The sequence below is a fragment of the Panthera leo genome, chromosome D1, assembly GCF_018350215.1.
Source record: "Panthera leo isolate Ple1 chromosome D1, P.leo_Ple1_pat1.1, whole genome shotgun sequence".
NCBI lineage: Eukaryota > Metazoa > Chordata > Mammalia > Carnivora > Felidae > Panthera > Panthera leo.
The window spans coordinates 42,834,667-42,859,278 of NC_056688.1; the positions used below are offsets into that span (position 1 = coordinate 42,834,667).

Below are 24,612 nucleotides of genomic sequence, written 5' to 3' on the forward strand. Positions count from 1 at the left end.
GAAGTAAAATACAATTCCTTATTTGACCATATCAGATGGAATTTGCCTATGAACAAAGTAATATATTAGATCAGAATTTTACCATCAGGATGATTGATATATAATTGGTAGTGATGTGAGACTAATTTCTTCTTGATATAAACAACATAAAGTAAAATCGCTACACACCCAGTACAAACATTTTTCACATATGCTATCATAGTGCTTTGTATAATGAACTACTCAACCGAGACCCAGAGTATCCTTTCATATCATATCTATAGCTTATATCTTACAAAACCATTGCAAGGTAGAATGTGATGATTCCCAACTCTTGGAGTTGCAGAAATGGTCATGACTCATTGTACTTGTCACATTTGTGAACCCCTGCTTGCTCTCCTAAAAGGATGTATTCCTTTAAATTTTAGAGTTGAGTTACTTTTTAAAAAATATTTTCTAAATTCTGTAACAATTTTTGTGCAATCCAAAACACCAAATGAGGTTTGAGGCTCACTAAATGCAGAATCTCAGGATATCAGTTATGAGTAAGGAAGAGTGAAATAATTCCAAGACAGCTCAGCTACATTCTTGACTGTCATGTGCAAGCAGAACTGCCTTTCCTGTCACTTTGTGGCACACATTCACTTATTCGTTGGTAATTCATTTATTTAACAGTTATTGAATGTCCAATGTGGACCGGACACTGGCGTAGGCACCGTAGTGAACAATCCACAATTCCAAGCCTGTTGTTGATTAAAGGAAATTACATTTATTTGTTCAGTCTATCCCATCCACCCCAGAATGTAAACTCTGTGAGGACAGAAATTTTGTTTTATTGCGAAAGCAGCCTAGAATCCAGGAAAGTGCTGGCAATAAAAAAAAAAACAGTAAGTAAACAGCTAATGGTCATTTAGTGTGACAAGTGTTATGCTATAGTACTGGAGCAGGAAGCAGCTTTTTTTTTCTTTTCTTTCCTGAAAAGAAGCAGATAGGAAATAGGCTCATCAGCATTCACCCAGCAGCTTAAAAGAACCATAGACAGTATATAAATAAATGGATGTGATTGTATTCCAATAACTTTCTTTAATATAATTTATTGTCAAGTTGACTAACATACAGTGTATACAGTGTACTCTTGGTTTTGGGGGTAGATTCCTGTGATTCATCGCTTACATACAACACCCAGTGCTCATCCCAACAAGTGCCCTCCTCAATAACTTTTTGTTAGTTTATTTTTGAGAGAGAGAGAGAGAGGTAGAGACAGAAGAAGTAGGGGGAGGAGAAGAGAGAGGGGGCGGGCACAGAGAATCCAAAGCAAGCTCAGGCCATCAGTGCAGAGCCCTATGCGGGGCTCGAACCCGCAAACCACAAGGTCATGATCTAGGCCAAAATCGGATGCTGAACTGACAAAGCCACCCAGGCACCCCCCCAATAACTTTTATTAGAGAAAACAAACTGGAGGCTGGTTTTGGTCCGAGGGCTGTAGCTTGCTGACCGTGTGTTGGAAATACACATGGGAAGCCTATATACTTAGACTCAACTGTGGAGGGTTTAGGGAGGCTTTCCAGAAAAAGTTTAAATCAGTAGTTCTCAAAATGTTAGCATGAGTATGCTCATCAGAGTCAGCTGGAGGACTTGTTAAAATACTTCTGAGTAGCACCCCAGAGTGTCTGAGTCCATAGGTTTGGGGTGGGACCTGAAAATGTGTATTTCTAATAAGACCCAGGTGATACTGATGCTTCTGGGATAATTTTTAAACAATACAGATGTCAAAATTGAAAGGCTATATTTGACTGAATGTTTTTAAAAGTTTTTTTTGAATTTTTTTTAACGTTTATTTATTTTTGAGGCAGAGAGAGAGCATGAATGGGGGAGAGTCAGAGAGAGGGAGACACAGAATCTGAAACAGGCTCAGGCTCTGAGCTGTGAACACGGAGGCCAACATGGGGCTCGAACTCACAAACCGTGAGATCATGACCTGAGCCGAAGTCGGACGCTTAACCAACTGAGCCACTCAGGCGCCCCAGTTTTTAAAAGTTTAAGTAAACTATAGTGATTTATTAAGGGGGTGAGAATGTATGTGTGTATCGTATACTTGACATCAAATGATTGGTGAGTTCGTCATACAAACTTACAATGTACTAAGTGCTGTTAAGAGCCTTGTGCTTATTTTCTTCAGACACTCATCACAATGTCTAATTTTCTGGTTTATACTTACATTTCTTTTTTCCCTTTTCTACCTCCACACTCAGACTCGAAGCTGCCAGCACATCTTCCGGGATCTAGCTCAATGCTTGCATATGACATGTGTTTAGGAAAAAATGTAGAAGGATGAATAAATGAATGAAATGATTTCAAGATGTCACTAAGTAGATTAAAAACTTGAAAAATAATTTCAGTTAGATGATATATTGTAATCATTGTTATAACAATAAAGTATTAGAAAAATTTTAACAGAGCATTTTGTAAGTATATAGTAGCTCAAACACAAAATAGTCGCCATGAATAAGAGAAAATTTTGACCTAAAAAGGGGGCTTTCTAATTTTAATTTTTATATTTTTAGAAGAGGAGGTCTGTTAGTTGTAAAACAGCTAACTCGTATTTGGATTTTCCCCCATAATTCATAACTGATTTTATGAACACTTATTCTATGTCCGTCTCAAAGAAAACAAAAGGTGTGCAAAGGGCAAAGTAAATAAGGTCAGGATGATATATGAAGAAGCAAAATAAACAGTATAAAGAAATATCAACATTCCTTTAACAACCCATCACTAATAATGTGTCAGCAAGTGTGAGATCATCTTTAACTGGCAGCTCAACAGAAATAGATCATTTCAGTAAGGAAGGAAGTCTTAGTAAATTCAACACACCTATCAACAATTGCTTAACTATGTCAGAACACTAAAAGCTGCATAAAATAAATACATAATTAAAAACTACGACATGAAAATTAAAATGCGAGTCTTTCAAACTGGCTTTGGACTGAATCTTCAATCAGATGTAGCAAACTGAATTTTTAATAAGCTATCCTATTTTATTTTTCAAAGTAAAGGATTTGTCTTTAAATGGAAGAAGTGTTCTCAGTCTCCTGAGAAGTAGGCTCTTTTTGAGGGGAGGGAAAAGTTATTTTCGTGCTGAGCACTTCAAAATACATAGTAACAAAAATTGTCTTAGGTGTGAACTATGTATGAATTTCATTTCTTTTTGCCGCATATGTCCATACACTCTATTGGCCCTTATATATCTATGAGAAAAAGAGAGGAACTGTAATTCTGTCAACCATTAAATAAATACTAGTTATAATGATATTCACACAAACAGGATGTATTCTTTTTTTTATCATAGTATAATCATAAGTCTCTGAGGAAGATCTGAAAAGATCAGGTTCCTCATTATGAAACTCTTCAGCGGGAAAACCTTCTCCAAAATTCCCAGTGATCTTCTACATGTTCTACATGAAGAAGTCACCATTTAGATGCCGGCCATTACCCGTCTCGTTGAAAGCCAAGAGGATTACAAGACCACTAATTAAGTAAAATGACTTCTGCCCATTTCCCCACCCCTGATCCTAGAAAAAGGCAAGAGACAAATGAAAAGTTGATTATGTCCTTCTTCACATGGAGACCCTCAGACTGAGGGTTAGCCATTATTTTGCAAAGGGAAGAATAGGTGCTTAAAATGTTCACATGATTTAAACTGTGCTGGACTGGACTGGATTTTCTTTTTTTTTTTTTTTTTTTTTACCCAAAAGTGACCAGAAAGTTATGGGATTGCCCAAAACAAGAAAGGGAAATTCTGTAACAGCGTGTTTGATGGTAGAAGTTAGAATTTTTTTTAAATGTTGTAAATGTCATCATCTAATTGCAAATATTTAGCAAATTACTTACATGTGCAGATTTCTTATACTAGCCAGAATAATTCATTTTATCTAGTCCAATAATGCTTCTCTGATGGTAGCATCTAAAGATGTTTTGGTCAAGAAGCAGAGTAATTTCCCTTAATGCAAACTCAGAAGTTTAAGTGTTATTTCCCTACCTTGATCTTGACTTCATCCTTCATTGATTTAACTAAAATCTTTTCAACCTAATTCGTGGTTAAGCCTTTAACATCTCTTAGAATTTAGTTATGTACTCTCATTTGTCTTGAGTTTATTCTTTCAAGTTTGAGTTATTCAAGTAAATAAGTCAGTTTTAACATTATCCATTGTCTTCATGATTTTTTTTTTTGTTTTTACTCTTAGGTGATTACTACTCCAAGATTTTATCTTCTCTAACTCAAAGTCTTATATTTTAAGCTATTGTCACACAAGGCTCCAGGCTTTACGATTGTATTTGAATTAAATCTGTCAAAGCCAACACTAATTTTTGGCAGCTACAGAGGAGAGCTATTCAAAATGTTCTTTTAAACCAGAGAACCCACACATCGTGTTGAATTAATTACAGGATGGTGGAGTTCATTTATAGAGCAGTAAGTTAATTTTCCTAAGGCTAATAAATTCATTTACTGCATAAGTAACTAAATTCAATTTTCTATAAAAAGAAATATTGACTAAGTAAGCAAATACAATAACCTATACCAAACATATTTTATGAGGTTACTGATTATCACAAACTTCATATATAAATATTATGTTTCTGGGTGATTGACCAAAAAGTTCATAAATAGTTGAATATCTTGGGCTGTTCTCTCCTCAAAAAACAAAAGAGAGAAGCTCATGTAATCATGATAAGAAATGGAGTATGTATAGATTTTTACTTAAGTAACTGATTCCTACTTGGCTATATTCCAACACAACTCTTAATTGTAGAACTAATATAATCAAGGAAAGTAAATATTTTCTTGCTGTCTTTATGTTGCTTAGAAGGGCAGTTTCACATGTCACTTAAGTACCTATGAGAAGAAAATAAGTCAAAATTATTTTCTTCACTAGGTCTGCTATCCAATTCAAATATAAGATTTCTTTTATAACTAAGGTCCATCAAATTAAAGCTTATAATTTCTGATCTCTACTAATAAAAGTTGCCTGTGCTTTATCTAAATTGTCCTCAGCCATGTTATAGTATTTCTGAGGCTGAGAACCAGAAACTTCAAATGTAGCAATTCCAGCAGCTTAGAGCAATGTAGGATAAGGGTTTTTTTGTTTCATTTTCAATATCTTTCTTAGTGAGAGCAAATATTTCTTTCTTTCTTTCCTTTTTTCTTCCTTTCTTTCTTCCTTCCTTCCTTTTCTTTTTTTGAGATAAAGAGAGAGCAAGTCAGGGAAAGGGGAAGATGGGGAAAGAGAGAAAGAGAGATCATCTTAAGCAGGCTCCACACATGGAGCCTGATGAAGGACTCCATTTCAACATTGCAACATCATGACCTGAGCCAAAATCAAAGGGTGGGATGCTTAACTTGGGAGCCACCAAGACCAAAGACCTGAGACCAAATATTTCTTGATCCTGTTTGGACACAGATCATATTGAGAAAATATCATTAGCCGGTAGCCTTTTAGGAATGTAGACTCTTTCCTCTGTTGCAAAGAAAAGACTAAAGTCACAAATTCAGTGTTATTGAAAATAGTTTACTATATGCAGAGAAGCATTCTGAGGATTCAAAAGGGAACAAGCTAAGAGCCTGCGTTCAAGATGTTCCGAGCTGTACGTACAAGGTGTTTTACAAATGTACTGCATCATTAAAATAAGGAGTGTGTTACAAAGCCACTGTGCAAGTACCAGTAAAGCAGGCCTCTTTAAGAATATATTAATGATTCTTTAATTAAATTTGGGATGCTTTTAAAAAATGATGGAATACCAAACAGAGGCCTGAAGAATCCTGATACTGTATTTTCAATTTTGAAGGCCTGCTAAGGGATCAGTAATTATTGGAGGCACTTAATAAATGTTAATTATTTGTTATGAGTTTCAAAACATTAGGATCCAGTGAAAAATATGAGCTATTTGGCAAGCCTCAGTCAACACAAACTTTCCATTAACCAAAATACCTTAGCCTAAACCACCCCAGGGGAACTGGAGATTTATCATACTGTCAGGAAACTTACATTCTAAAAATAGATGTTTGATTTTGAGGAAGCATGGGCTATATACAATAATCTTAGAATCGGATGTATTAATATATATATTTCTCAAATCTGTTCCTTGCTGAGATTAATTTTTCTAGAAAAACCAGGGATTGAGTCTTTCTCTTTTCATTTGGTAAAGTATTGCTTTCTTATTTCTTCATTACATTTTCCAGGCTAAAATAAATATCTGTTTTTTAATGCCTCTTTTCAAATTCATTTTGTGAACATCTATTCCCAGTGTTCTGTTCAATTCCCAATATTTAAACCACAGCTGAAATCAAAAGCCTCAGTCTTCTCAGCCATGTTGCAGAATTAATCTACCATTTGTCACTCTTCCTGCCCTTAGCTTCTCCACACACTTCATTGTCTCACACACTCATTCACTGAGAACAAAGAGAACATTTGTAAACCAACTATACAGTTAGTACATGAGTAACAAATGAAAGGATAGGTGGGTAAAACATGGTAAGCAGGAGGATAGGAGAAGAAAAAACAAACAAAAAAATGCAGAGATAAAATGAGGGAGGGAGAGGCACTGAGGGAGTTGTTCACCAAGCTACCACAGAATATATGCTAATGATATCTAGTCTTTCCATTAACCATTTGAGGAGGAGCCTTTATTAGGTTAGCTTTAAGCCTCAAAGCACTTCATGCATTCTAATACGTTTAACAGGTACTTAATTACTATAAAAAAAACCTTGCATTTCTTTCCAAATCCAAATGTGATTGTGGATATAACTATGAAATGAATTAAGTACATACTATTATACCGTGACATGTACAATTGATCTTTAAGGAATGCTGTTACATTTACTACTTGCATAATCACAGGCTTTGTTCTGGTTATGTGATGGCATGTGAACACAACTTAAGCAAATTGCAGTGGTTATAGGTTTTCCCAGAGTTAATCTATATTTGGTTAAATGTGTTGGAGTATAAGAGCTTTTTTTTTTTTAAGTTTAAACATGTTCTCAATCTGTTTTTAATTTTCTGCCATTTAGTTTTACAAGATGCAGTATTGTAGAAAGTGGTGCCACTCATTTCTAAAATGCCATAAAACCTCTTGTACAATAATTAAGTCAGGCCTCATATAAAATTCATTTTTTTTGTTCGTTCCTTTTGTAATAGAAGTTTATGTCCACAGTTTAACCTAAGATAAACCAAACAAATATATTTGTGCCCTACCCATAATAAGACAAAAAAATCAAGGCATCCAAGTGGTTTTTTTGTTAATTTAAATCCAAGTCAGTTAACACACAGTGTAGTAATGGTTTCAGGAGTAGAAGTTAGTGATTCATCCCTTACATACAACACCTAGTGCTCATCCCAACAAGTGCCCTCCTTAATGCCCATCACCCATCTAGCCCATCCCCCCACCCAACACCCCTCCAGCAACCCTCAGTTTGTTCTCTGTATTTCAGAGTCTCCTATGATTTGTCTCCCTGTTTTTATCTTATTTTCCTTGTCCTTCCCCTATGTTCTTCTGTTTTGTTTCTTAAATTTCACATATGAGTGAAATCATATGGTATTTAAGACATCCAAGTTTAAAAGAAACTCCTATTTGTTTAAATTATTTGTATGGGAATAAATTAATGCACGTTTTAAGTGTAAATATCTCTTTTAGATCTGTATCTTTCTAGCTTTCTTTTCAAAATGCATACTCAAACATGGTATTTTTTCTATCTGCTAGAACAAAGCAAAGATCAACACAGACATAATAGGTACTAATCTCCTTTATTTGTATGCGTGCCACTAATAGAAATAGGCTTTCTATTTCATCCTATAGAAATAGGATAAAAACAAAGTATTTTATTGTGGAAAGAACGCTGAACTTAGAGTCAGGTGGAAAAAGCCCTAGACCTGCTCCACCCCCAACACTAGGCACACGTGGGCAAAGTGGTCAGGTGCTCTGAATTAAGGCTCCACCTCAAAGCCAATAAATCCATGACTTTTACATTGTGTTCCAGAGGGGCTGCAGGGATTCCATAAGTATTTTATTCTAGTTATGTGTGTATACAATTGTGGTAAAATACACATAACATAAAATTTACCATCTTTGGGGCGCCTGGGTGGCTCAGTCGGTTAAGCATCTACTTCAACTCAGGTCATGATCTCATGATTCATGAGTTCAAGCCCCACATCAGGCTCTGTGTTGACAGCTCAGAGCCTGGAGCCTGCTGGGGATTCTGCATCTCCCTCTCTCTCTTTCTGTCCTTCCCCCACTCATGCTCTGATTCTCTCTCTTTCTCTCTCTCAAAAATAAATAAACATTTTTAAAAAGTTTACCATCTTAGCTATTTTAAGTGCACGATGCAGTAGTATTAAGTACATGCACGTTGTTGTGTAATCAATCTCCAGAACATTTCATCTTGCAATGTCCGAATTCTATATCCATTAAACTAACTCCCCATATTCCCCCTCCCCCAGTCCCTGGTAACCACCAATCTGCTTTCTGTTTCTATGAGTATCACTACTCTAGCTACCTCAGATAAATGGAACTATATAGTATTTGTCCTTTGTGACTGGCTTATTTCACTTAGAATAATGACCTCAAGGCTCATAAACCATGTTGTGGCATGTGTCAGAATTTCCTTCCTTTTCAGGGTGAATAACATTCCATTGTATGTATATACTACATTTTATTTATCCACTCATCTGTTGATGGACGTTTGGGTTGATTCCACCCTTTGACTATCATGAATAACAACACTGTTATAGACATGAGTGTACAAATATCTCTTTAAATATTTAAATATTCAAATATTTCAATTTTTTAAATACTTAAACTAGAAATGAGTACGTGAACATTAAAATGAACTATAAGCCAAAGTTTTACCTATTTCTGATCTCCAGTATATTAATGTATCTTTGTATAAACTTGGAAAATGATGTTTAGTTTGCTTCTCTGTTTACTTACATACGAATTTTTATATGTAGGTCATTAGCTATAAAGCTTAGGCTATAATATTGACCTTTTATTTCAATCCCAGCCTGTACATGTCTGCTTACATACAGAGTCCATGCTAAAGCACTCAGACAACATACACAATTAAACATCACTCAATGTTTGGGCATTTGTTTGGTCCATATTTTCTTCATGGTAGAGTAACATGTACAGTAAATGCACACTATATATCATGTCATAATAATATCAGGCTCTGACTTTATTGTTAGTGTAAAAGAATTATTTGTTAACTCACTTTTGTATCTCTGACAAAATACAGTAAAACCTTGGATTGCGAGTAGCTTGTTCTGTGAGTGTTTCTCAAGATGAGCAAACATTTTTAATAAATTTTAACCTGATAAACAAGTGGTGTTTTGCAATACAAGTAGAATGTGAGGCCAATGTCAAATGATCACAACTGAGCCCACGGTTCTCTCTCTCTCGCTCATTCGCTGTGGGATTGTGGATGATCATCCCATGCTTGAATGCTTGGTCCCAGGCTACAGTGTTTGGCAGAAATCAGTGATTTTTCAGAACATTGGAAGGTGCCCACAACTGGAACTAGTGTATTTTTGGTCACTTCAAAGCACCTATGGACAGTCCTTTGCTTTTTTGTACAAGAGTAAGCTTAGGAATGCTTTGCTTTATTCGAAGTCAGGCTGCCTGCAGATATATACCCTCTCCTCTGCTGCCTTATTGCCAATTTCATTAAATATAGTATATGACAAGAGTTTATTAATACTGTGCTGTAGTCAACATCCATGCGAGAATGTACAATGGCCCCCATGCAGAAATAGATTCCATTGAGCCAATAGATTGCAGTGATTCCATTAGTGATAGTGAAAGTTGTCCTACACAATAACCCTCCTCTCTCTTGTCTCCCTCATACCAGTCATGAAGGTTTTCAAAGGTAAGTGCAGATTAATTTGTTTATTTTTCTTTATATTTTCTTTATTTTGTATTACATTACAGTATTGTAATAATTTTTATATGAACATTTTTGGGTTGTAGAATGAATCATCTGAGTTTCTGTTATTTCATATGGGGAAATTCCCTTTGATATTCAGTACTTTGGATTACAAGGATGTTTCTGGAATGAATTATGCTCACAAACCAAGGTTTTACTCTCCCAGCAATTGTTACAAAATGGTGGGAGATCTTTGCAATCATGTAGGCAAAATATCCTTTATCAGCTACTAGTTTTCTCCCTACCTTTGCAAACCTGGTGAAATCCTACCCCATCACAACAGTAAAAGTGTCACCTCCTCCAGGAAGCTTCATAGAACTCATTTTCATAACCTCACAGAGCTACTCTGTCATTCTTTTGTTTCTACACTGTGGTCTATACATTGCTGCATGCTTCTTTTAGTCCACCTTTGATGTTTTGATGCTTTTATTTTAATGAATCTAATTTTCCCTCTTCACTGTAAATTTCTTAAGGGCAAAGGCTGTGTCTTTATTCATCTCCATGTCTGTAGCTCATTGTACAATAATCATTCAGTAAAAGATTTATGAGAGAGTCAGCCTTTATGAAGTTAAATTTAAGCCTCAAAGGACTTCATACATTGTAATACACTGAGAAGGTGCTTCATAATAGTCTTAATTACAATCCATGCATGAATAGACAAATGTTAAGGTTCCCTGCCCTTCTAGATAGACTATTTGATGAGTGTCCTAAGGTTCCAAATGATCTGTTTTAAAAAATAGTTACCATTCATAACAACTTACTGTGTGATCCAGGATTTTCTCTGAACAGTACAATCAAAGCAAAATATAGAAATAAAATTGGATATTGTAACTAATATAATTACAACTTCCATGTTCAGATTTTTAGACATTTGTGTTCATCAAAACAGACTATTTTAAATCTAAATTTATAAGATAAATTTATACTAATTAAATTCCAAGTTTATCAGTGTTGTACGTTAGAATTACACATGTGAACTTATTTGGTCAAATGAGATTCTGTTAATAAAACAAAAAGTTTTGAAAAACTTGTGATCGGATGATCTCTGAGGATTCTTCCAGCTCTCACAGTTTATGAGTTAATAGCCCTCCTCACTTCCATCCAGTCTTTACACTCTCATTCATGTTTTATTTAGATAGTCCATGGAAACCTGTTCCCAAGCTGCAGCACCAAACTATACTAGGCAAGGAAAAACCCCATCCTTGTGGTGAAATCAGAGCATTCTTCAAGGTAGAATTAAAAATTCCACTCTGTGTCCCCATAAAGGACATGAGCTTTAATCTTTGACCAAACTACACACAGGCTGTTCCACCTGTGTCTTAAAAGAATGACCTCCAATTATTGAACATGAATGTTTATGGATATCACATGGCTCACTATGTCTGCAAATAAGATTGTAGTGTTGACAAAGTATACTTGGTAAGTTCATTTCCAAAGACACACATTAACACCCACTCACTACCAGGTCCTATGAAAGATTCTGGGTGTATCTCTTTCTTCTCTTTATAGAGTTCTTTAAAAGGAAAAGCTACATATTTATCTCCTTCTCCTTACCTTCCATTCCTTCTTCAACCTTCAACCATCAGGCTTATACTCTGCTACTCCATATAAACCACCATGTAAAAGACTCTCATTACTTTCTAATTGCCAAATTCAATAGACTTCTGTCAATTTTTACCCTATTTTACCTCTGATGCATTTGTCATGTTGCCTGCTTGTTTCTACCTTCACTTCCTTAAATCCATTCTATCTGCCGTTCCTAACTTTTTATATTTTTCATCTTAGAGTTCCTTTTTGTCTATTTACACTTCAAATGTTACATTTCCCAATGTTGTATCCTTTCTTCCCTTCTTTTCTCTCTCTAGATGATTCATCCATATATATAGCTTCAGTAACTCCATATACATGGCTATCAGTTACATGGATAGACCCATGGGTAGATCCCAAATCCACAGTTCTAATCTAGAGATTAGATTTCCCTCGATTCCATGTGTGGCCATTTGTCTCTCCTTGGAAACCCAACATGCACCCCAATCTAAATGTAGCTAAAACTGACCTTGTTACCTATCTTCCTGGGGTTATTTCATCCTCCACTTCTTGCCTAAACTATTGCAAAGTCTTCCAATAGATCTCCCTGTTGCCAAATTCCCATCCCTGAGTCTGTCCACTAAGCTTGCCTACTTGAACATACCCACTGACCTTTGTCTCACGTTTTCCTTATACAAACCTAGAAGTAGTTTTGCCATTTGGGAAACAGTCTTGAGGCACTAGCCTGCTATTTTCTTGGTGTTAGGCTCCCTGAAATGAATTCCTTTCTTGCTTCACCACCAAATTATATATATATATATATATATATATATACACACACACACACACACATATATAGGTTTTGTCACTTCCATGCATAAAATTCATTCCTGACTCCATTTACCCACATTATAAAGTCCAAATTCCATCACATGACATTAAAAGCTTTCCTGACCATATCCTTACCTATAATTACAGCTTTATCTTTTGTACTGCCCCACACAAATTTCCAATTTGCAAATCAACAACCCTGTACCTGTTTCCACACTGGTCCAACTGTATAGAATATTTTACATAGCAGTCTGTCAATCTGATGAACTATACATTTTTCCAAATAGCTCAGGAGTTCCTCTCAAATGGAATTTTCCATCACTCGACGTTACATCCAAGCAAACAGAAAAGCACTATCTTTTGTGATTCCACTGTAGTCAATACATGCTCTTATCATGGAACCTATGACTATTAACCCTATTTTTTATGTGTTTCTTTTACCTTTACATATTGTAAGCTTTTTTTTTTTTACTGTAAGCTTCTTAAAGGCAGCACTTGCAGCATTTTTGTCATTTTTATCCCCAACTTGTCACATATTAAGTATGCAATAAGTGATTGACAAAAGCATGATTACATGAATAAATTAATGCAAATGTTTCTTGCCCTCAACCATTTCAAAGTCTAATGGGGAAACATACTCAAACATCAAAAACTATAAGAGTTGCATCTGTAGTGGTTGACTTGTTTGCCTTCTGACTATTATCTCCAGACAGGTCAAGGGAAAACACATACATTCATTGTGAACAGGAAGTGTTTTTCTGTGTCTTTTGCAATTTGTTTATATCATTCCTGTCATTTCCTAGTTCTACTATAGCTATGTAGTTGGTTTTATATATCTCCTAAATATAGCAGCTAAATACAGTCATAGATCTGAGCACAATTTTGCAATATAAAATTTGTCAAACTATCCACATAGCAGTTTACATTTTGAGAAGAATGAATTTTATGAGAAATATATGAGACGATACACCTTTTCAAGACAAATGCATTTTTACCAAGACTTGTATTCTCTGGTTAACAAAGGTTATATGAATTAGAACTCATTTAAGGTTGTGGTGGTTTTACCTGTTGACAAATTGTAGAATGGACAAAATAGGAAGATACAAAAAAAAAAAAAAATAGAAACTGGACCCAGTAGTTGAAATTCTGAATTGTTCTCCAGGAGTTAGTCATTTTTTTCCCATTGGAAGAAGGTCAGGGTGAGAGGTCTGGAGTAGATGGAGAAATGATGAATGTAATGAGGGGAAGAGGTTGAGGAAATTATTCTAGAACCCATGATTTAGGTTTCAAATAAAGATACTTTCTAAAGGAAATGAAATTGGTGATCTCGGTTTGCTCCCTGGCAACTACTGTAGCAGAAATTCAATTTGAATGCATCAATGTGTTTCACATATTGGTAATCTCTGTGGAAATGTCTAATGAGCTCCTGTTGGGGCAGTTTTCCATATTATGTTTCAGTGCTAGGGCATGCATTTGTCCGGATGTCTGTAGCATCCTGAGCTGCTCAACAAATTTTAAACATTTTGGAGATAAAAATAGTTTGAGGCTTTCCCTAAGCACTCCCCAAAGCAGCAAGCTGATAGCAAAGGTGCAGCCCAAAAACCTTAATAATTGAAGCCTGCCTCACCTGAGTACTCAGCATGACAAGAAACTGGCTGACATTTACATGGAAAACCACATATTCCACGTGGCTATTGATGAGCTTATTTTCAGAAAGAAATACAGTTGTCATTTAATCAAAATGTAACACATTGGTATGAAATTTGATGAGCTAGCATAAAGTCAACTGTGTTTGATGTCTTGTTTCCAATTAACTTAGAACATTTTTTAAATTTTCCCTACTTCCTAACAATTCACTTTTAAAAATCCATTCATAAAAATTAAACACAATGTGCTGCATTTAAATATCTATCTTTATCTGCTTCTATTTCCATCCCTTTCTTTTGCAGTCCCTTGCTTCCTTTTTTTTTCTCAATAAAGAAATGAGAAATAAAGAGGGACTGCCATCTACTGGTATATATGAAACATTTCTGAAATAGTTGAACAGCACCAGGTATTGTAATAGTTTTACCAAGGACATTGCCAGAGACAAAGAAAAGGTTGCGATGCTTTAAGCTCTTTAAATGAAACCCTGGTTGATATATTCATTTATTCGTTCATTCACTAATTTCAACAAATTAAATTTAGAACTTGCAGTATTGCTAAGCACTGAGCTGAATCCATAGAACAGAGATTTCTAAATCATGGTACTTGATAGAAAAACCATTTCATTTTCTTTCCCTCCTCTGTTCGTGTGCTGTCGATAGTATACAAATCTGTTTTTGTAGCATGCACTTGAGTTAATGGATTGAGCCTCTGAGGATAATTTCTGGAAAATATTAAATATTTACAGGCTATGCTGCCAGCAAAAAATCCCAGGAGGACTCCAGAGGCATACAAATCTTATAAATACCTTTTCTTCACTCTTTCAAAATTCAGGGTACTTATTTTAATATATTTAATAATCTTTTTAAATATTACCTTCCACAAAGGAATGAAGAAAAGGTAGAAATGTAGTTCTGTTGCGTATGTTCCTTAATAGGAGGCACAGAATAGGAATATTGGAAGTGTTACAGAAAAAAACCCCACAGATATTGATTTCACAACATGAATACTGATCAATACATCAAGAACATTCAGCCTATACCTGGGAAGCTTTGGCAAGCTTTCTCTATGCTCCTGACTCCGATCAAACCAAAACTCACTCAGGCAATGAAAAAGCCTACAATGCATATGATCATAAAACACCAGTGGGAAAAAAAAAGATCATTGAACAAACATTAGAAATTAGAAGCATTTTAGTTGTATACAAGATTATAACTATTCAGTTGTAATTTTGCTATTTTTCTATGAAACCTTGGTTTTCCCATTACACATCAACTTTGAAGACAATCAGATTTTGAAGATGATTCAATGACACTTATGGATGAGCCCCAAGTCAGTTTCATCATCATTGCAAATTCAAACTTTTTCAATATCCCTGTACCCACAATACCCATTATTATAACACTCATAATTCTCTTTGGCAACTAAAATAACACATATCTTTCATCTGCTTCTATAAACCAATCATAGCATAGTGCTTGGCCTGTTGTATTACCCCAATACACTTATATCAAAGGACTGGATGAATATCATTGAGGTTTTCTTGTGTGTGGATAATCAGAGAGGCTGCAACCAGTGATGTGTCAGTGCTCTGCTCTATTGTTTCCAGAGTCTTACTTAATTTTGCTCTTTTATAAAAATTACAGTGAAATAATTCTTGACTTACAGAAGAGTTGCAAAGATGGTAGAGAGGGTAATCTCATACCCTTCATTCAGCTTCTCCTTAATGTTACTATCGCATAGAACCAAGGTGTAATTATTAAAAGTGAGAATTTGACATCACTACAGTACTATTAACTGCAAATGTACTTTGGATTTCCCCAGCTTTTCCATGATTGTCCACTTTTTTTGTTGTTCCAAGGTACCAAAATGGACTTAGTTGTTACATCTTTAGACCCCTCCAGTCCGTGACAGTTCCTTGTTTTTCCTTATTTTTCATGACCTTGACACTTGGGAAGAACACTGGTCATAAGCTTTGTAGAATGCCCCTCACTTTGTGTTTGTCTGATGTTTTCTCATAATTACACTGGCATTGTAGACTTTTGGAAGTAATACCACAAAGGAGAGGTGTGATTTTCATCACATTAGATCAGTGGATCCATGATATCACTGTGTCTTATTATGACAATGTTGACTTTAATCACGTGATGAAGTATCTGCCAGTTTCTCCCCTCTAAGTCCTACCTGCTGGAAGGAGGAGGAAGTATCAAAGACTGTTACTCTTTCTCCAGGCTTGGGGCGTTTGCTCACTTCAAGTGCTGATCAGAACTCAGTAATCAGCTGAAAATGAGGGGAATCCTTTTAAGTTTCTAGAGCTTTGTCCTACTATCCACTGCTCTCTTGCCCAGCGTGTTGCACTATAAATTTCTTTCTGCATTCTCAACTCTGTTTTCTCAACTCAGGAAAACTGTGAGGCTCTGTTTGGGTTCCCTCTCCTTGTACTGAGTCCTAGAAATGCTCTTAAGGCAATAAGTTAGATCAATAGTAGGATTGACTCATCTTTTTTCCTTCTCTCAGATGCTGGTTGTTCAATGTCTGAAAACTACTTTTTTGAACATTTTTTTCTTTTTGTTTGTTTGTTTAAGGTGTACAGGTATATCCAGGTCTTTATTCCATGTGGCCAGAAGCAGATGCCTGGTCCAAAGTTTTAAATACCATCTATATGCTACTGCCACCAAAATTAAAATTTTAGTCCAGAACTCTCCCTTGAAGTGCAAACATATCCTATATCCTATTTTATATTTTTCCTTAAATGCTCATTGACATTCCAAACCCAACTTAGCCAAGGCAGAACTCGTGATTCACTGCCCTCCCATCCATTTCTCTCCCCTCTTCCCAATCTCAGTACATATCACCACCAGCCCCCTAGATGTTCAATTCAAACATCAGGAGTTATCCTTGACTCCTCTCTTCCCCTAACTTCCGTATCCAATATATTAGCAATTCCTATTTTTCTATTTTAAATGCATATCCAATCCAGCCTCTTGTCACTCTCTACACTACAACCACTCTCAGAATCACTCATCTGAGCCATTGCAGATACCTCCCCTTTCATTGATTATCCAGCAGCCAGAATATTCTTGTAAAACATACATAAGATCATGTTACCTCACTGATAATGAATTTTCAGCAGTTTCCCATTGCAATTAGAAAACATTCCACACACATGACCATGACCTTCAAGGGCCTTCTTGTTCTGGATACTGTCTCCATCTCCAACCTCATTTGATACCTCTATTTTCCTCCATTCTAGGCACATAGGCTTCCTTTCTATTCTCAGAACATATCAAGCATCTTCCCACCTCAGAGTTCTTATACTTTTTATTTCTCTTTCCTGGAATGCCCTTTCCCCACCCTTGTGATATGGCTGGGGTTTTGTTGTTGTTGTTGTTTTGTTTTGTTTTGTTTCTCCCTGTCATTCAGGTTTCAGCTTTAAAGTCACCTTCTTCAGAAAGCGTTCCTTGGCCACTATTTAAAGTTGATCTCCTACCTCCAATTAATTTCTTTCATATCATGGTATTTAGTTCCTTTATAATTCTTAAAATAAGTTTTCATTAGCTTTTTTACTTGATTCTTTGTTTATTTATCAATGTTTCTTAGATTCCTAGAGAAAAGAAAGTCATCTATCTTTTTCACAACTGTATCTGTGTTGTATGATACAGTGTCTCATATGTATTACCTGTTCTATAGAATTTCTTGAACAAATGAATAAAGATATAAATACTTTTTTCAGAGATAAGAAGGAGGCTAATGTGATGATCCAGGCAAGATCTGACTTGGTAAGTAAGAATCTAGACAAAGTGTCAGCAAACAATAGTTACTGTGCTTGTCTCCTATTTTTGTAAATAAAGTCATGTGGAAACACAACCACTCCCATTTTATCATGCATAGTCTGTGGCCATAGTGTCAGTATTTGCAACAGAGACCATATACCCTAGGAAGCCTAGAATATTTACCATCTGTCCCTTTATAGAAAATGTTTGCCAACTCCTGATCTAGACATACGTAGAAATATTGGAGATACAGCAGGAAAAGTAGAAAATCTAAAGCATTACTCTCAGACCACAACTCTGTGTGTCATGATAATCTACATGCAATTCATCTCCCACTTTGTGGTCTGTTCACTGCATTCTTCCCTACATCACCTAACCCCACAGTTCAGATAACTATTTTTAATAGCATGTATCTCATGCTTCTGAGATCTTGACTATAAATCTCAAAACCTCCTTTACTACTGTAAACATAAAGCCAGGACCTGACTTAAACATTCTATAGCTCCTCACAATATTCCAGAACTTTCCAGTTACATTTGCTGATTCAAAAACTACTATCACTCTTGCTATTTATTTTGTATGTTGACAATGTTGCCATTTCACAAAACTTATTAAAATGCATATTGTTTTGTCAGAATTCTATTAAAATGTAATTTCAACCAGAAACAGGGATCCATCTTTCTAGGACCATTAGGTCCTTTTAAATGAGCATTCGATGCATTCAACCTTCCAGACTAGAGCAATACCAGCTAGACCACTAGAAATGCAATGTATATTTCCAGTGCTTTCCCAAGTTGTTAAAATCAATCCAAATTAAATAAATAAATAAATAAATAAATAAATAAATAAATATAAATGTTTTTACTCAACTAGCAATGAGTGTTTGTGACAAAAAGTGAAATCATACACTTTTTCTACCTTCCAGTACTCTTATACTTGGAAGCAGGAGGCCATGGAAGACTTCATTCGTCTGTCAGGGAAGTCTCTGATTTTCCCAAGGTTGCTTCGCTTTGTCACCATCCCATCTTTTAGGAAGGGACTTGTCAACTTCATATGACCACAGTTCAGATACATAGTTATTACCACCTAAACACAAATGATGTTATAATGTCACCATTTCCTGATCCAAAATGAAAAGTGAAGGCACCTGGGTGGCTCAATCAGTTAAGTGTCTGACTCTTGATTTTGACTCAGGTCATGATCTTAGGGCTCATAAATTTGAGCACCACACCGGGCTCCACAGTATGGAGGCTGCTTGGTATTCTCTCTCTCTCTCTCTCTCTCTCTCTCTCTGTCTCTCTCTCTCCCCCCTCCCTCCCTCCCTCCCCTGTGCATGCTTTCTTTCTCTCAATCGATAGATAGATAAAAAGAAAATAAGAAAAGTGATTAAGAAGTCACCAGATCACAAAGAAAAATGCTGAATTTGGGGAAGGGACTATTATGGGCCCATGTACCTTACTCCCTTGCTTTGCCCTACTTGGTTATATTCTTGAATATGACGAGGGCATGAATAATTAAGCTATGGGTACCAAATATAAGTTTGTCATCACAGGTAACATTGGTCACTACAGGGGAAGATGGGGACATATTAAGATGATGTGAACACTTCTGTGGGTAACTATCTTAGATACTTTACATCTATGGAAAAGCAACCAGCATGGTAACTTGAATGCCTTGGAACACCCCAAGCTCACACTTTAAGCAAAACCAAAACAAAATGAAAACAACCTGTTTACATACTTTCCATAACCGGTTTTTTCATTACTTAGTACATCCTGCAGCAAAGGCCTAGAACCAATAAAAACCAAAAGGAATCAAAACAATCTTAAAACATAACCATGTTATTTACAGAGTGCAAAGTTTAATATTCAAGATTAACTCAGATTAACCTGGTAACATCTAAAAGGTACATAAATATGTAAATAAAATTATATTAAGGACGAAAGAACAGAGTATATCAAATTTTCAAATGTTCCTCTGAATATCAGAACAAGATATTGGCTTATCATTAAGAAGCCAATTTATATTAGTTAGATGTGCTAAACATCGATTAACCAGAAAATAGTCTTTCATAATTATTGTATTTATAGACACTCCCTTCATCCCCAAAGTTAAGAATATAAAAGATATTTTTATAGTAAATATTGAATACCATGGATTTTAACTTTTTTACTCCTTTCTAGTTTATTATTGATCAATACCAACATCTCACCTAAAAAGAAAAAAAAATACCCAAATTATACAAGCAACAGCTTGGATTTATAAAACAACAGTATTTATAGTACAGCAATATCAAAAATTAGTTCACTTATCTATCAGCAAATGACCCCACTATTTGACATATGGATGGAAAAATAGGAGATTGGGCTCAGGTTTTCAGTTTGTATAGTTTTTCTTACCTAGTTTGCTAAATATCTACAAATACTACAATTCTATTATTCTCTTGACCAAAATTTTCTCGGTTTCTCAAAAAGATTGGAGCCAGCTCCAGATTCTGTCTCCATTTCTCTCTTTGCTCCTCCCCCACTTGTGTTCTCCTTCTCTCTCTCTCTCTCTCTATGCCTCTGTCTCTCTCTCTAAAGTAAATAAATATTTAAAAAATTAAAAAAGACAGTTTGGTATAAGAAGAAAAACTCTTTTTATTCAGATTTTCAAGATATTTTTGTCACATAAACACAGCTTCATTTTTTTCCCTACAAGATAATGGTCTCCAAGGAGTGAGCAATCGCTTCTTCTTATCAAATGAGTCCATCTTTCATACATATTTCCACCCCTCCCCCTCCCTGGAACCTTTGGTCATGCCATTCTTTTTACTGAAATGCTCTTGCCTCAGACTCTCTTGCATCAGGGAATGATTCAACTAATGCTGATACCAACAAACTGTTAGGAATCTCAAGGCTGGTGAATTCAATTAGCTTCTCTACTAGCAATACTCTGCATGTTTGGCATTTCACAAGACATTCTGTTCATCCTGCCCACCTCTCCTTCTTTAAGTAATATGCATCAGCAGCAGCAGCAATAAATATTCATTAAGCTGTATTATGTACTAAATTCTGTTCTAAATGTTAGCACTACAGTGAGTTACAAGAGACTGCAATTACATTACCAGGTACTATCCAGGATGATGAGGCTATAGTAAAGTTCTCAATGATTAACAGTTTAGTTGAGGTTATGTTAAAATAAAAATAACTGATATAAACTATGATATGGTATTACGTGATTATCCCAGAATGTAGATGAGAACAAACTTCAGGGAAAGGAGAGATTGTTGTCAACAGGAGTAGTCAGGAAATATTTTGGAGTACAAAGCAAGTAAAGTATGAAAGAAAGGAATGAACAAAATTGTGGAGGCAAGACTATATGCAGAATATATGGAGTGTTCATATTAAGAGACAGAAAATTTGGGATTAAGGTGAAGAATGCCAAAGTAGTGCCTCTATTTATTTTATAGAATGACAGAGCAAATAGAGACTTCTGACCTGTGGGTAACATGAACAGAGAATTGTTTTGCAAAGATTAATCTGGCATCACAGTGCTATGTGGATTGAGGGTAGGAAGATATTTTAGGAGATTTTTGTAGAGGACGAAGGATAAGATAATTGTGCTCTGCAATATGGTAGTGCCAATGGGATTTTTTCAAGTGTAGTGATATTACAAAGAAAAAATCAATAGAAATTTGTGAGTGACATAGAGATTAATTTGGAGAGAGGATAAGGCTAGAAAAAAATGCTGGTTTATGAACAAACAAAGCAAAGTTAAGATCAGTGCCTGGAAGGTAAAAGGCAGAGAAAAATAGCGATGTTATAGACCTCATTTTTAAAAACTCAAGTGGACAACACTTTTACTGTGACTTATTGCCTCACATTTTCCCTTCCTCGGTGGCCACATCTTATCTTTCTTTGTTTTGAGCTATGCTTTGACAAATAGAATCATTCAACAAATCTTTTTCTTCTGTTATGCATGCTTTTATTATGCATTCATTAAATATATATTTATTGAATTCATACTAAAGGTTAGGGACTATATTAGGTAGTAGGGATACAATGATGAACAGAAAAGACACAGTGCCTGCCATCAGAGTAGTTATAATATAAAGGAGAAAACATATATTTAACAAATAATTGCACAATATTATTTAATGTGATTGTTATACATGCAATTACATAAAAGTACAGAAAGCTATTAGAGTTTATAACAGGAGGAGTTAGCCTAATCTGATAAAAGGTTCTGAGAAAGATTCTGTAACAAATAAAAAATACCATTTAATCTGAGACTTGAAAGATGAGTAGGAGTTAGCTAGGCTAGGAAGAAATTATGTGTGTGTGTGTGTGTGTGTGTGTGTGAGAGAGAGAGAGAGAGACAGAGAGAGAGGGAAAGAGGGAAGGAGAGAGAGGGGGAGATGGGGGAGGCAAAGGGAATGTCTCACGTATAGGAAACAGGATGTACAATGGCCATGGAGTCAAAAGAATTTTGTGTATTTCAAGAACCAAGTAGTCAGTGTGGATGGAGCAAAGTAAGAGAGAGGGATTAGTCAAAGATAAGGATTGATCAACAGGCGGGAGCTATATTGCCTAAATTTTACAGAATTTATGTTTATAGAGCAATGGAAAGCTATTAAATGCTTTTAGTGGGTTTTTTTTTAACACTCTGGTGAAAGTATGGGTACTAGAATGAAGAATGACAAGATTAGAAACAGGAAAACGAATTAGGAGGCTATTTTTCAAAGTTCAGGCAATTGATAATGGCGGCCTGGAGTAGTAGCAATAGAGGTTGAGAGAAGTGAATGCATTCAAGACACACATTTTGTAAATATGGGAAGTAAAACTGACAAGATTTTCTTTAAGTTTGTTTATTTTGAGAGACAGAGAAAAAGAGCACATGGGGGAGGGGCAGAGAGAGAGAGAGAGAGGGAGAGAGAGAATTCCAAGCTGGCCCGGCTCCAGCAGTGACACAGGGCCCAACGATGCAGGGCTAAATCTCATGAACTGTGAGATCGTGACCTGAGCCAAAATCAAGAGCTGGACACCTAACCTACTGAACCACCCAGCTGCCCCAGGATTGACAAGATTTGATAATGAATTGGATATGAGTGAATGAGGTAGAGGGAGTGTCAAAGAAGACTCCCTGGTTTCTGAAAAGAACAACTCTATGGATGAAAAAGTCACTTACCAAGACACCTAACAGAAGAGAAGCTGTTTTGATGGGGGCAGATCATGGGTTCAGTTTTTGATGGTAAGCCACCAACATGGAGTACTCATTCAGGTAGGCCATGGTGTCTGTGGGTCTTGAGATCAATTTGGATTTAATATTCAGTGTTTGAATGAAGCATTGGGATGGGGGAGATTTCTGATAAGTAAAGTTATATAAAAATAATTTTCATTAACTATAGCTTCTATATTAAATGAAACAAAATCTTCATCCAACATGAATCTGGAAGCTCAAAAACTAAAAACCTTAAAAACACTTTATTCATTTAATTAAAATTCTGATGAGAAGAAATTATCTTTTCAAAAGAAGGCCAACTAATTTGTCTAGTAATAGTGTTAAGTGATTATTATTCATTTAAATGCAAGCAAGAAATGTCCAAGGTCAAGTTTCTTCCTGTTCAGAGAAGCATAATATTTGGCAGGCTAACATGCCATCCTTCCCAATCACTTTGTACTTTCCTTTGTTTTATTCTGCACAAGTAGCATTTTTTCATGGACTATCTGTGGATTACAAAACATATGTAGTTGAGAAGAAGACATTTAAAAGATACTCCTTCTCTCAGAAGATCAAATCTTAAATATATAAGCTGTTGAAATGGAAGTTTTCTTAGTAATAATTATATCCAGCTTTTCTCTAATGAATAAGTCCTTTCCATATCTGAATATGTTGAACCACACTTTGCTTGGAAACCTTCTAAAAGTTTTTTAACATTTATTCATTTTTGAGGAACAGAGGAGACACAGAGCACGAGTGGAGGATGGGCAGAGAGAGAAGGAATCTGATGCAAGCTCCGTGTTCCAAGCTCCAAACTGTCAGCACAGAGCCTGACATGGGGCTCAAACCCACAAACCATGAGATCATGACCTGAGCTGAAGTCAGACACTTAAGTGACTGAGCCACCCAGGCACACCTGCTTGGAAATCTTCTAATGAAAGGAAACATATTTCAAGGTAACGATTTTACACAATCATTCAATCATGTGCTTATTTTTCATTTATGTATTCGTTTGTTCTAGATAATAATAAGTTAACAAAGCACTATGCCAGATGCTAGACAGGAGGAAGTTGGATAAAAAGATGAATCAGATATAGGCACTTTCCCCTTAAGCAGCTTAAAGCCTGGTAAATATGAAAGAAAGTTGCAATAACACAAGGGAAAAATAAGAGTAAAAGACAATACATAAACAAAGTGTCATCGTAATTCAGGAGATGAAGAGTCTACTTTTAGCTGGTAAATGACTTAAGGCTTATGGTGGACATTGTTGTCTACCTACTCAGAATATATTGTTTTTATCTCCATTATGAAGCAGCCATGAAATTAATGACCTGCCAGTTCCAGGGGTAGACCTTGACTAGCTTAACTTAAAAGTAGGCCCTGGCTGACCTAAACTAATCATCATTTCTCTGGCCACATGAGTGAGCAGATGACCTAAGTTAATTCAGTGTAAAGCCAAGGACTTTTATTGAATTGGGGGGGGGGGGGGAGGGAGGCAGTTCTCTCTTTCTTGCTCTACATGATGTGGAATGCAAATGTAAGGTTTAGAATCCTTGCAACATTGTGTAACCATTAAGGAAACCATCCTGAGGAGAACAATCACGTGAATGAAGAGTCAAGGGCATCACGGATAAATGACTTTGGGGCCTGATGAATGCACTTGAAGCCTTCCCTTTATCTTAA

At 35.8% G+C, this 24,612-nt stretch overlaps 1 long non-coding RNA gene across 2 annotated transcripts in view; it reads right to left on the minus strand.

The window, feature by feature from the left end:
- Positions 1-792: 792 nt before the first annotated feature.
- Positions 793-24,612, minus strand: part of LOC122199577 — a 54,038-nt gene continuing 30,218 nt past the window's right edge. The window contains exons 3-5 of one of the 2 annotated variants that reach the window (XR_006193570.1): positions 18,646-18,813; positions 2,198-2,272; positions 793-953 (exon numbers count right to left, since the gene is read on the minus strand). This is a non-coding gene — a long non-coding RNA (uncharacterized LOC122199577). The remainder of the gene's footprint in view (positions 954-2,197; positions 2,273-18,645; positions 18,814-24,612) is intronic. The other variant, XR_006193569.1, reaches the window with a different exon arrangement.